The 12,984-nt window shown below is 50.1% G+C and overlaps 1 protein-coding gene across 15 annotated transcripts in view; it reads left to right on the forward strand.

The window, feature by feature from the left end:
- The window catches only part of Brsk2 (BR serine/threonine kinase 2), a 53,222-nt gene that overhangs the window by 18,506 nt on the left and 21,732 nt on the right, over window positions 1-12,984 (forward strand). The window lies entirely within an intron of this gene.

Below are 12,984 nucleotides of genomic sequence, written 5' to 3' on the forward strand. Positions count from 1 at the left end.
CTCTGGGCCCTGGTATGAGAGTTCTCTGTTGGAAACATAAAACATTAGGACCGATTTGGAGAAGTGGGGTAGAGGCAAAGGGTTAATCTCTCCCCAAAGTAGGGGATCAAAGGGGGCTTCTTGGCCACTTGATGGAATGTTTGCATTATATGGATCAATTTAATTTCACCTCTTTCTTATTGCTAGAAGGCAGGACAGGTGGAGGAGGCATGGGTAGCCAGGGTGGAATCAGTGACCCACTGGAACGACACTACTTGTGTGCAGAGTGGTTCTGTGCTGAGACATGATTTTCATAGAGTTGGGAGGTCAGGGGGCTAGAAGCCTGTTGAGTAGTTGGACTTTGTTTTTGTTTTCTGATACTATGGATGCTTTATATTCATGATGTGGTCCATTTATATTTTCACCATGCATCTGAATCCTTTGAGTTTCTTGGAGTTCTCAGTTGCCTTTATTTTATTATTTTTTCTTTTTGTGGCATTGTTTACCTATTATGTCTGATTTTATAAACTCCAGGTCTATTTTCCTGCAAGCACCCCACCCCACACCATTGCCTGGGTTGGGAAGGCCTCTTAGGAGCAGTCTTCAATCCGTGGCCTCCTTATTGTGGGCTGATGGGTAAAATGCCTCTGTGGCTACTTCTAGCCAAAACTGCCATTCTGTCCCATCTATTCAAAGCCTTTGCCTTGGAGGCATGGGTTCCTGGTATCTAAGCCCTCCAGGCTACCTTTGGGCAATGGTGTTGGCTCCTGGCTAGACCCCTGCCTATGCCTCTTCCTTGGTGAGCTTCTAGCTGCCTTTCAGTGGGAGATGAGATGAACATGTGCAGAGTTGTTGGTGCTTCAAGTGTGGGGTCTTCATATTTGATGTCTACCACCAGGTAAGGGTACCAGGAAACCCCTGTACTAAGGCTGGAGAGACTCAGGTCCTACTAGACCAAGTTATAGAGGAGCCAGCTTCCCAGACCTACCTGCTCATCCGTGGGCTGCAGAGATATCTTCTATCTGGGAAGGGACTTGGGATACAGGACAGCAAGGTCATATGAGGATGATGCTCCTCTTCCCTTCAACATCCCTTCCATTCCTGGGTCAGAGCCTCTTTTAGTGGACACTGAACCGGGGGTATATTTTGCCTAAGAATAGGAGGCCCCTGCACCCATTTGGGTGATAGGCAGGGGAGGGCAGGGGCATATAGAGGCAGCCAAAGGGCCTCTGGCATGTGAAATATTTCAGGGCTTAATTAATTTAATTTGAGAGATTCCTTTACAGAGTGTGAACAGTTGTCTCCCCAGAGACGTGTGCCTTCCCTGGCATACTGGTGGGCGTCCTCGGGATCTATGTGTGGGAGCTTTGCCTGCACCCTGTCGCCAGCCTCCCCCAGCACTGGGGAATCCTAACTACAGCCATGGCTTGGAAACATGGATGCCCAAGCTGTGGGGGTGGAGGCTGAGAGGTGAGGAGTGGCTAGGGAGGCCAATTCAGAGCTCACAGCTGTGTGGTTGCTGAGAAGAACATGAATACTTTGATGTCTACAACTTCAAAGTCTCCACAGCCTGACAGAGAGAGGCATGCACCAAACCAGTCTTCCTTTGAAGCTGTCCACTGGGTCTGAGCGCCCCCAACCTGGGAGCCAAATTCCCTCCCCTGTGTGTGCCCCAGGCATCCTGATTCCTCTGTCCACCAGCCTTGATTTCCAACCTGATATGGTTTGTCATTAGGATCAGAAGAGGGGCCAGTCAGGACTTGGGGGTGAGGAAATCGGAGGGCCTTCCTGGACCAGCAGGCAAGCTCTAGAACTGTAGTTAAAGTGCCACACTCTGTCCAGAGCAATATCACTCTCAGCAGGCAGAGGGATGGTCAGTGTCTAGCGATCTGGATCCCTGAAGCCCCATCAAACTTGGGTTCTGGAGAGTTAGGGGTCCCTGGTGACTTGGAACACCCCCAGCTCAGCCCTGGGCAAGTCTGCTTTCCCACACTCTCAGCTCTGCGTGGCAGGAGACCCCTCTACCTGGCAGCTGCACTGTGCTGTCTGTGTTGACAGCTGGTGGCTGTCAAGGATCTTCTCACGACAAGCTTCTTGGGGCCCTGATGTCCCCACCCATGCTGTCCCTGGACTGTCTCCCCAGTATGGTTGACTGTGGATAAACAACATGGCCTCTCTGTCTTCTCTCATTTTTGACTGCCCCTTTGTTCAGGCATGGTAGACACCCTGAGCTTGGACTGAAAGGTAATGTTTGGGACAGCACCCAACTGGAAACCTCGACTTCTGATGCAGTGGCAGGAGAATGAGGCCTGAAGTCCTGTGAACTTTGTTTCTGAGCATGAGACCCCAGGCCCTGAGCCCACTTCCCCTTCTGAGAAAAAGAACAGAACTTCATGATAAAAGAGGAAGGTGCGTGTGAGCCTAGTTCTGGTCACACAGTGGCATTGCTGGGACATTCTGTCCTCCGTGTCCAAGGCTGGTACTAGGTCTCAGTGCCTCTGTCCAGTGCAAGTGTATTTGCTGGTAGCAGTCATATTGTTAATGGGCAAAGAGGTTTTTGTGAATGAACCTTTGTGAAGACAGGACCAGGTTTGTGATGAAGAACATACAAGTGCATGTGAGCTGGGATGTCATGTGTTAGCTCCCGGACCTCCAGACAGAAGTCGCTATAAAAGGATGTGATCTCTCACACTGCAGGGTAGGCAGGGCTGATTTTTGGGATTGCAGGGAACTCCTAGCTTTTTTCCAGTGTTGGGGGATTGCTGGTAGTCTTTGGTACACCCAAATCTAGATACCTCACATTGGGATATTGAACTAATGTGCAAAGGTCTTTTACCAAGGCCTTCCCCTATCCCCCATGTGCCCCATTTGAGGCTTGGCACTCAAGATGGATGCAGGCATCAGCAATGAGTACATGACAATCCCATCTCCACCAGGTCTACCGCCTCCATCCCCTCAAGGCTGCCTCCCACTCTGGGTTCCCTAGCACCAGATGAGTCTCTGTGTAGGGCAAGAGTAGGGAGGACCAGGCAGGGAGGAGATGCTCCCAGGGGACCCTGACCTCCAAGTGGGTAGTGGAGGAGTTGTGGAATCATGAGAAATGTGGGAACCTAGCAGTGGGAACTTTGCCAGCATGTAAAAGGGAAGAGATGTAGAACTCCCTCACTTCAAAAATCCTCTTGATATCCAACAAGGGCAAGAAATGGCCAAGATGCTTGTCCTCCTCCAGTGTCCATGTTGACTGCCAGTCTTTTGTCTTCTGCCCTGGCCTGAGAGGCTCAGGCATTGATCATTCTGGGATTAATGAGCATTGTGGGCCCTTGCTACACAGGAGGTGCTTTAGCTATGGGGCTCCCATCGGGAAGGATTCTGGGGCTGTGGCCATGGCTGGGGATATGAAGGGGAGCTAAGCAGGCTGATGCTATTGAACCTTGCCTCCTATCACTCAAGAAGAGCTCAACCTTGTCCTAGGCCTGGGAAGGGGTGGAAAGTTTGATCTGGCCAGGGCACTGCTGCAGTGAATAGCTGTCCCCTATGGCTGCCTGCCTGTTCTAGCATCATCTGGAAGTTTTTAGGGACTGAGCATTCATCATTGTATAACTGGTCACCCTGACATTGAATGGCCTAGGGTAGTAAACACCATCATTTCCTGGTCCCTGGTGTTAGGATCTTGGGACAGCCTAGCAGTGGCCTTGGCCTAGCTGCAGTCCAAGCTTAGCTGTGGCCCTGCCTTAGTTGTGGCCCTGTCTTAGTTGTGGTCCTGGTTCACAGTCTGATGAAGTTCAGCTGGGATGTTGTTGGGAGGTGAAGGCCGCTCCCTGCATTGCTCAGGGCCAGAGAACTGCTGTATAAAGACCTCATTCACCTGCAGGGGGCTCTCCACAGAGCAGCACCTCAAGTGTATCCATGTTTCTGGGGCCCATGGCCAGGAGAGGGACCTGTGTGTGGTGTGGCTCCAATAGGCTGGCTCATCTGGGGCCTTGGAGAGGTCTGCTGGAACAGTGAGTGAGTGAATAGAAGAGCTGAAACCAGGCAGGTTGGCCCATAGGACAGCTGTGGCTACCTATTCCCAAGAGGCCTGCCTCCTCAATCTGTCTTATCAGCATGGTGACCAGGGAGCTGGTGGCTGCTGCCTCCTGGCCTTCCTCCCCAACTCTAGGATCAACTGTTTTCAGGAACCCATGGGAACCCATCCAGCTCTGTGCACCAGTGCCTATGGTTTCCTGCTCTGGGGTGTGTGTGTGTGTGTGTGTGTGTGTGTGTGTGTGTTGGGATTGTGACCTGCAGTATTAGCTGAGACCACTGTGAGGCTACTGGTGGTGCCTGCTGTCTGGGCAGAGCTTGCAGAGTTCTTTCAGGATGTTCAAGGACAGCTGTGAGCTGGCAGGGATGGCTTTGTCTGTTCTCTGCTGCCAGTGAGACTGTGCATTGATGCAGAACATCTGCCCCCTTCTGTTGAGGGTGGGGACCCCATTTCTCAAGTATCTGTCCTGCATCTTACCAGGCACTCCCTCAAGGACTGATCTGCTGCTGTAATGGGCAGCTTGGCCAGGACAAGTTGGACTCTGCATTGCGATCTATTTTCCCAGGATGGGGCCACCCCCTGCCAAACCCACACAGGCTGACTGTAGTCCCATCTGTCACCTCAGGGAAATGGGAGCCACTGCCCCTTCACACACCCACAGTGCTGCCTACAGAGAAGTGAAGGAAAATGGGTCATCGCATGCTATAGTGGTTGCCCTAGGAGCTGAGCCTCCCAGGGTAGACCCAGGGGTCTCAGGATAAGATGCATTTGGTCACAGAGGCAGGATAGTCAATTATGGGGGATGTCAGGTGACCCTTGAAACATTGTTGTCATGAGCACTAGTCTCAAGCCTAAGGTTAGGGCAGGTGGCCCCTGCTGGGCTCAACTGGAACTGTGAGGGGGGTGCTCATCAGTCAGCTGATGGGGCCAGCATTCAAGTGCATCCTGCTTGGTGATAAACCTCACTTCTCAAAAAACTGCAGAGGAAACTGCTGCCAGCCACTTACATACTGTACCCAAGCACTAGCTAACAGTGCAGGATCCTGCCCCCCCCCCCCCGCTGCCACAAGCCAAGCACCATTGCCCCCTGCCTACTGCATTCAGCACCAAGGACAGCAGTCCAGATCACTCCTCGCTGCTCAGCCAAGAGGCAGCTCAACCTCAGCCTGCCCTCTCCATCCTCTGCCCCTAGTGCTGCATCTGACCACTGGCACTCTGCCCTGGGCAGAACTGACTCCTGTCCATCCTCCTCTGAAGCAGCTCTACTAGCATAGGCGTTGGCTGAAGCCAGGTGACCTCTAGGCAGATGAGCAACCTCAAGGGTAGTAGTGGAAGGGCAGATGCACCCAAGTAGGTGCAGACAGGTGCCCAGAGGAGAGGTGCTCCCCCTGCCACACGCGGCTGTTCCTGAAGACCTGTGGAGAGGGGATCCCACCAATGACAAGGCTCAGGGGAGGGGTTAGTCAGAGTGATGGCCCTTTGGGAGGATTGGGAAGGAGTGACCCTTAAGAGTGACTGGTTAGAGATGTGGTAGGGCACAGGAGAGAAGGGAAAAGCACTTGGTCCAGGTCTCATTGAACTTGGCTTCTGGGAGCCTCTAAGATGCTGCCTTCCCTTTCCACTGGCCCCAGAGTTGTGGGACAGGGCTCATGGGCATAGCCTGATCTAGGCAGCAACTGCGACACTGGTGGCTTCTATACACCCATACCCGGCACCTGAGCACCACTGTACAAAGCTTTAAGACATCAGTATTGTGTGGAGTGACCTGGCAGTCTGTGGAAGTCATGCCTCCCTGTCCAGCCTGTGTCCTTGGACTGTGTGCTCCCAACAACAGGTGGTCCACATGCAAGGGCATGTGCCACACCTAGGAGTGTAGACTCTGGGCCTTGTAAACTCTGCACATGGTAGGTAGTATGTTATAACCTAGTCAGGCCTGCACTGGGCCTACATGCAGTGAACAGATGGGGCCTGTGTGCCTCTCATGTCATTAGCAAGAGGGGTGGTAGAACAGTATGAATGGGAAGTTCTAAGATGACCCTGTGGGAAGGGCTGATGGTCACTATTCCTCTCAGGCTATTACAGACAGGTCATATCTTAGCTTTGTAAGGAGAGTGACTTAGGGAAAACAGCACCCTTCACAGAAGGGAGCTGGGCATGGGGAGCATGGACCTATGCCGAGATCTGTTGAGGCTCCGTATACCAGGGGCACTGGGAGCTTGAGAACCTGAGAAGCATGAGTGAGTGCAAGTGCAGATGCAGCTCATGTCTCCTTGGTAACAATCCTGGAGAAATAGAATTTCTGTTGCTGTGAAGAGATGCCATGACCACAGCAACTCTTATAAAGGAAAACATTTAATTGGGTGGTTTACCATTTTTCAATCCATTATCATCATGGTGGGAGATGGTGGCATGCAGGCAGACATGGTACTGGAGAGGTAGCTGAAATTCTATCTTTCACAGTCAACAGGAAGTGGTCTGTTTCACTGCATGTAACTTGGGCAAAGGAGACCTCAAAGCACAACCCCACAGTGACGTACTTCCTCCAACAAGGCCACACCTACTCCAACAAGGTCATACCTCTTAGTAGTGCTGCTCCCTCCTACATTTCACTCCCTGGCCTCCAAATGCTTATAGTCACATCATATTGTAAAAATGTATTCAGTACAACTTCAAAAATCTCCATAGTCTATCACAGTCTCAACAAGGTTTTAAAGTTCAAAATCTCATCTGAGATTTATGCAATCTCCCAACTGTAATCCCATATAAAACCAAAACAACAGGCATTGGTGGTGCATGTCTTTAATCCCAGCACTCAGAAGGCAAAGGCAGGCAGATCTCTGTGAGTTCAAGGCCAGCCTGGTGTACAGAGTGAGTTCCAGGACAGGATCCAAAGCTACAGAGAAACCCTGTCTCGAAAAACCAAAAAAAAAAAAAAAAAAAGGATGTGTGTGTGTGTGTGTGTGTGAGAGAGAGAGAGAGAGAGAGAGAGAGAGAGAGAGAGAGAGAGAAGAAAGGAAGGAAGGAAGAAAGAAAGAAAGAAAGGAAGGAAGGAAGAAAGAAAAAACAGAAAAACAGGTCACATACTTCCAACATAGGGACATTCAACTTCTCTCTCTTGGGCTGGTTCCACTCCCTGTTAGCAGCTCTTCTGGGCAGGTATCCCATGACTCTAGCAGCTCTTCTGGGCAGGCATGTCATGGCTCTAGCAGCTCTTCTAGGCAGGCATCCCATGGCTCTAGCAGCTCTTCTAGGCAGGCATCCCATGACTCTAGCAGCTCTTCTAGGCAGGCATCCCATGGCTCTAGCAGCTCTTCTAGGCAGGCATCCCATGGCTCTAGCAGCTCTTCTAGGCAGGTATCCCATGACTCTAGCAGCTCTTCTGGGCAGGTTTCCCATGATTCTAGCAGCTCTTCTAGGCAGGCATGTCATGACTCTGGCATCTCTAACATCTCAGAGTCTCCAAAGCAATCCAGGCTTCACCTTCACAGCTTCTCTCTGTGGCCTCTCTGGGCCTCCATTCAGGGAAAGCCCTGACACATGCCTGGCCCCAGCAGCTTTCCTTGGTCATGGAGGCACGTTCCATAGCCCCCTTTCTTCTATCCTGAACTCTAAAGCCAGAACCATGTGGCCAAAGCTGCCAAGTTCTGCTGCTTACTGGGGCTGGAAATGGCCCCCTTGTTCATTTACATCTTCACCAGTGTTCTGTTTTCAATGGTTTCCTTTACCGCCTAAGCACTTTCTGGTGCTCCTTATCTCAAATTTTATACTTTGTAATTTATCCCGATCAGCTTGCTCCTTTCCATTATAAATCTTCTTTAGAGTTACTGCTAGTAACCACACAACAGAGTTTATACTAGGCTGTTTTGAGATTTCCTCTGCCAATGTAATTACTCCAAAACTCTTCACTGTAGCCTCAAGCAGACTCTTCAGACATGGGCAAAAAACAGCCACTTTCTTCACCAAAATATCGCATAACTGGTCTCTAGACCAGATACTAACATTCTTCTCTGAAACCTCTTATCCAGGCACCCACAGTTCAGATCACACTCAGCGCCACTGTCTTCCATGTTCTTATTAGTAAGGCCCATTAAACAGCACTTAAAGCATTAAGCTGCTTTTCTAATCCACAGTCCCAAGGTCCATATTTCTTCACCAAAACCATGGTCAGGCCTATCACAGCAATACCCCAGTCCCTGGTACCAGCTTCTGTCTTAGTCAGGTTTCTATTACTGTGAAGAGACACCATGACCATGACAACTCTTCTAAAGGAAACATTTAATTGGGGACTCTGACAGTTCAGAGGTTTCATCCATTATCATCATGGTGGGACATGGTGGTGAGCAGGCAGACATGATGCTGGAGAGGTGGCTGAGAGTGCTACATCTTGCATAAGCAACAGGAAGTGGTTTGTTTCACTGTGTGTAGCCTGAGCAAAGGAGACCTCAAAGCCCAACCCCATAGTGCACACTTCCTCCAACAAGGCCACACCTACTCCAACAAGGTTACATCTAATAGTGCCATTCCTTTGGGGGCCATTTTCTTCCAAACCAGCACAGGGTGTCACAGTCTTGAAGGTAGCACTGGGACCTAGAGAACAAGCAGAAAGTTGCAGCCATGTGCTTTTTCTAGCGGCCCTGGTCTAGCGTGGAAAGGCTGAGGGAAGAAACTGGTAATAGATTATAAGTGGACTGTGGTTTCCCAGTTGACATGACACCTCTGCAGAAATACTGTGCTTGGGATCTAGTGTAAGGTATGGTGCAGTCTTCAGTTCTTGCTGCTAGTCATTTTGAGGTGGTTATCAGTTGTGAGACAAGCAGGCACATGCTGCATCCATGATTGGTGCTGCCACCCAAATGGGCGTTCTGTCAATCTTGGGATAGGACATCTCTGGGCTGCCACCTTTACCCCTCCAACCACATGGCCATTGCCTGAGGTGCTAGGAGTTACAGAAAATACATCCCCGCTGCTGACATTGTCACTGACCTAGGGTACACTACCCAAACCACAGAACAGCAGACCATCCTGGTGGCTGTCACTGGAGAGTAGGAAGTGTTCTCAGAGAACCCCACTTGGGGTTTCCAGAAGGATTGTCCAGCAATGGCAGGGCAGGGGGCAAGAGGCAGTGAGCCATAGTCTGTGTCCAATGCTCCTGGGCACTTGGCCATCAACCAAGGACTCCTACAAATTCATAGGGTGCCAGATCTGCCTCCAAAATGGTAACTTCATACTTTTCCATCTCCACTGCCCCAAGTTATCCCTGGGCTATCCTTGAAGATCTCCTGTCTTGATGGACAATTAGGCTCATTCCTTCATCTCCCCAACTGAGGCAGTGATTCTATGGGATCATTGGAGTCCAGAGGGCAGAGCAATGTGCCAAGCTGCTACTCCACACCCCCTAGAAAATGCCCAGCCCACATGGTAGTGTCTTGCCCCAGTTCTGTTTAGCTGGATGGAGGACGGGTAGATTTGGAAGGTCATCCTGTTGCCCTAACTCTGGCACAATCCTTAGTCTCTGCCTCTAGTGAGGATCAGACATACTCAAAGCCCAGCATTGGTGGTGCATGTCTTTAGTCCCAGCACTCGGGAGGCAGAGGCAGGTGGATCTCTGTGAGTTCGAGGCCAGACTGGTCTACAGAGCTAGTTCCAGGACAGGTTCCCAAACAATACAGAGAAACCCTGCCTTGAAAAACAAAACAAACAAACAAACAAAAAAGTGCTCAGAACTCAGCCACCCTATACTGGGCAGCTGGGGCCCCATCAGGGCCTGCCTAATGCCCGACTTGACTAGCTACATTTGCATACCTGCCTACCTCCCCTGATTTTTCTAGTCGGCCTCAGAAGCCTCAGGTGCCTGTGGGTGGGAGTAGCCCTAGAAGGGCCTGGGGCCCTCATGCTCATGTCAAAGTCACCTCTGGAAGCCGGGGAGCCCTTCTTGGAGGCATAGAAACCACAGTCCCTTTGAACCTGCTGCTGTCCCATGCAGAAGTCATGCAGAGTTGGAGCTGGTGTCTCCTCATGATACTAGCTCAGCTGCACCCGGGCAAGGCCCTGTGTAATTATCTGTGACATGGTATACTTTCCCTTTCTATGTGAGGCTGCATCTATGTGAAGACAATAATTAGAGATAAATTCACAATTGGAAAATAAGCCCCAGCAAGTTAGAGGGCTGGGTAATGAGGAGTGATTGTGGCTTCCCGCCAGAAAGCCTCCTGTCCCCCAAGGCTGCAGACGGTAGAGCTCCTGAAGGCATTCTCCATACTCAGTGCAACAGGGAAGGCTCATAACCCAGACATGTAACCCCAAAAGACCCCCATGTGCCCCTGCTCCTGAGGCAGAACCCCATTTTCCCACATGGAACCAGGGGAAAAGTGGCCTCAAATGTCAGGGGATCTTTACCAAAGAGCAGCATTGCCGTGCTGGGCAAGGCAAGGTATGCAGGAATGTTCAGGGTACAGTGATGAGAAATGGGCTTCCTGTGCATAGCGGAAGCAGATGGAAGAAGGTGAAGGGAGGGGTCCAGGATGGCTCCCCTGCACCTTAGCCATATTGCATCTAGAGCTGCTTACTATGTCATTCATTCCTGAGCAGGGGTCATGATTTCTTACTCCCACAAAGCCTCTAGAGAAGGCTTGAGGCTCACGGGCACTTTGTTCTGGTGGCCATCCGTTCTCTTGGCTTTTGAAAATCAGCTAGGTAAATGCCCAGTCCCCCTCACCCCCAAGGTGGGACCTGATATACAGCTATGCTCAGCAGACTTTGGAAATCACACTGGATAGAGATAACAGCATTGTCTCTCTCTCTCTCTCTCTCTCTCTCTCTCTCTCTCTCTCTCTCTCTCTCTCTCTCTCTCTCTCTGGTTTTCCAAGACAGGGCTTCTCTGTGTAACTTTGTGTACCAGGCTGGCCTCTAACTCACAGAGATTCACCTGCCTCTGCCTCCCAAGTGCAGGGATTAAAGGTGTGCAACACCACTACCCGGCTAGCATTGTCTTCCTAATATTGCATGCCCACTCCAGTTTAGTACCATGTCATCCTAGTTCCTGAGGCAGGACAATATTTTTCTACATGCCTTTCATGGTGCCTGCTATCTGGCTGGAGAATGGGCTTGAGTGCTATGCGTGTGGGGTATGTGTGCACATCCATGTGATGGTGAGTACATGGGGTATACAGATGGGTAAGATGGGAATGTTCTGGTATATGGGCACATACATAGGAGGCTGAACGTATATGCCACCTGTTTGTGAGGGTGATTTGTAGGCATGTACATAGTATGTGAGTGGATATGCATAAGTACATTGTGGTGGTGGGGATAGGTGTATACACAGCCATATAAGAGTGAGTTTGCCTGTAGTGTGAACATAGGAGTGAGGAGATGAGGTATGTGCCATCTCTGCCAGGACCTAACATGTCCCATGAGGTCAGTTGGTGAGCATTTTATGGTATAGTCACACTGTTACTTAAATAGCTACTAGGTATGCTTGCTAGCTGCATTGTGATGACATATGGAACTCTTCCTGTTGAGACTCCAGTGTTCCCTGTTCCTCACTTGCTGAGACATACAGTCAGCTGAAAGACATATCTGCCTGGAATACATTACAGGATGCCTGCCATGTTCCTCCTACCTGCCAGCCCTGCCCTTATTCCATCCTTGGGCAGAACATGGCTTTTTGTCCTCTGAGATCCCCTGAGGGGACACATTGTTTCTGGGTCACTCTCATCTCTTGCTTTGCCCTGGTGGCCTTGTCCTTCCACAAGTGGGTCTTAAAGGTTTTCAGGAGCATTTCCTCCTGGATCAGGAGGCTTTTATTACTTGTCATACTGTCCTTACTCATTTCTCTTGTACCTATAATCTTTTTTTTTTTTTTTTTTTTTTTTTTGCAGAATGAATAGTTCTTAAGTACCTTCTGACCAAATGCAAATGGCTTCATGTCTTAGTGCCTTGGCCAGTGCCACAGCCAGTGTGATGACTGAATTATAGATAGCATCAGTCATCAGTTATCAGTTATCAGTACCCTTGTCCTCCTGGCTAGTTTTCTTTCTCCCCAATCTGAGCCGGAATCACAGGCATTCACGCTGATCAAAGACAGACAGCAGGAGGTACTAGAGCCTGTGCCAACCCTCAGAGAAGGTTTCCCTGGCTAAGGTGCCTCACCGTGACCACCTCCTAGCCTGGGCTCTCACATGGCAGCCGGGGTGTTTGCCCATCATGAAAACTCAGCTCTGCACTTGGATACCCAGGACCCCAGCTCCAAATGGGTTCTAAATCCACATCTCTGTTGTTACCTTACTCAAAACATGAACTATCTTTCTACACATTTATCTGCTTTGTGATTATTTTTGCCAATTTGTATAATATTGTCATGTGTATGTGCATAGATGTGCACATACATGCACATGTCTGTGTGCACAGTGTATGTGTTTTCTTATCAGTTTGCAAGAGCCCTTTGATTTGGTTGGGAAATAAATCTTTCGTGGAGAAGGGGGATAGCTAACTGCCCATATTAGAAATGCTTGCTCTAGCCCTACTCTGCCTTTTCACTGATTTTTCCGTGCACTGTTCTCATGTCCTGCTGTGGCTCATTCTGTTGGGACAGTATCTGGACACACTCTGAGTTGGAAAGACCAGTCGCTGCCCATGGCTGCTGATCTTGGTCTAGCTTTGCTTTCCACTAACCATCGTGGGTCCCAGAGAGGACCCCTGCTATCTCCTCCAGCCTGCCTAGCATCCGTATGTCTCATGAGGCTCTTCCATCTCTATGCACAAGCCTCAAGACAGGTAGACTCCTCCATGGAGACCTCAGGTTTCAGGAGGAATCTGGTTTTGGTGCAGCCACTTTTCCATGGAGCCCTTCTGATCAGTGAGCAAGGTGGTCAATGGCCAAGATCTGACAGGCTTGGGAATTGTAAGTCAGGATGCAGAGCTCCCAAGTTAGGATGTGATCCCTCTACCTAAGGTTGGGGTGATGTAATGCTGGAGCTAGA

Source organism: Phodopus roborovskii, unplaced genomic scaffold (genome assembly GCF_943737965.1).
Source record: "Phodopus roborovskii unplaced genomic scaffold, PHOROB, whole genome shotgun sequence".
In the NCBI taxonomy this organism is placed as follows: Eukaryota; Metazoa; Chordata; class Mammalia; order Rodentia; family Cricetidae; genus Phodopus; species Phodopus roborovskii.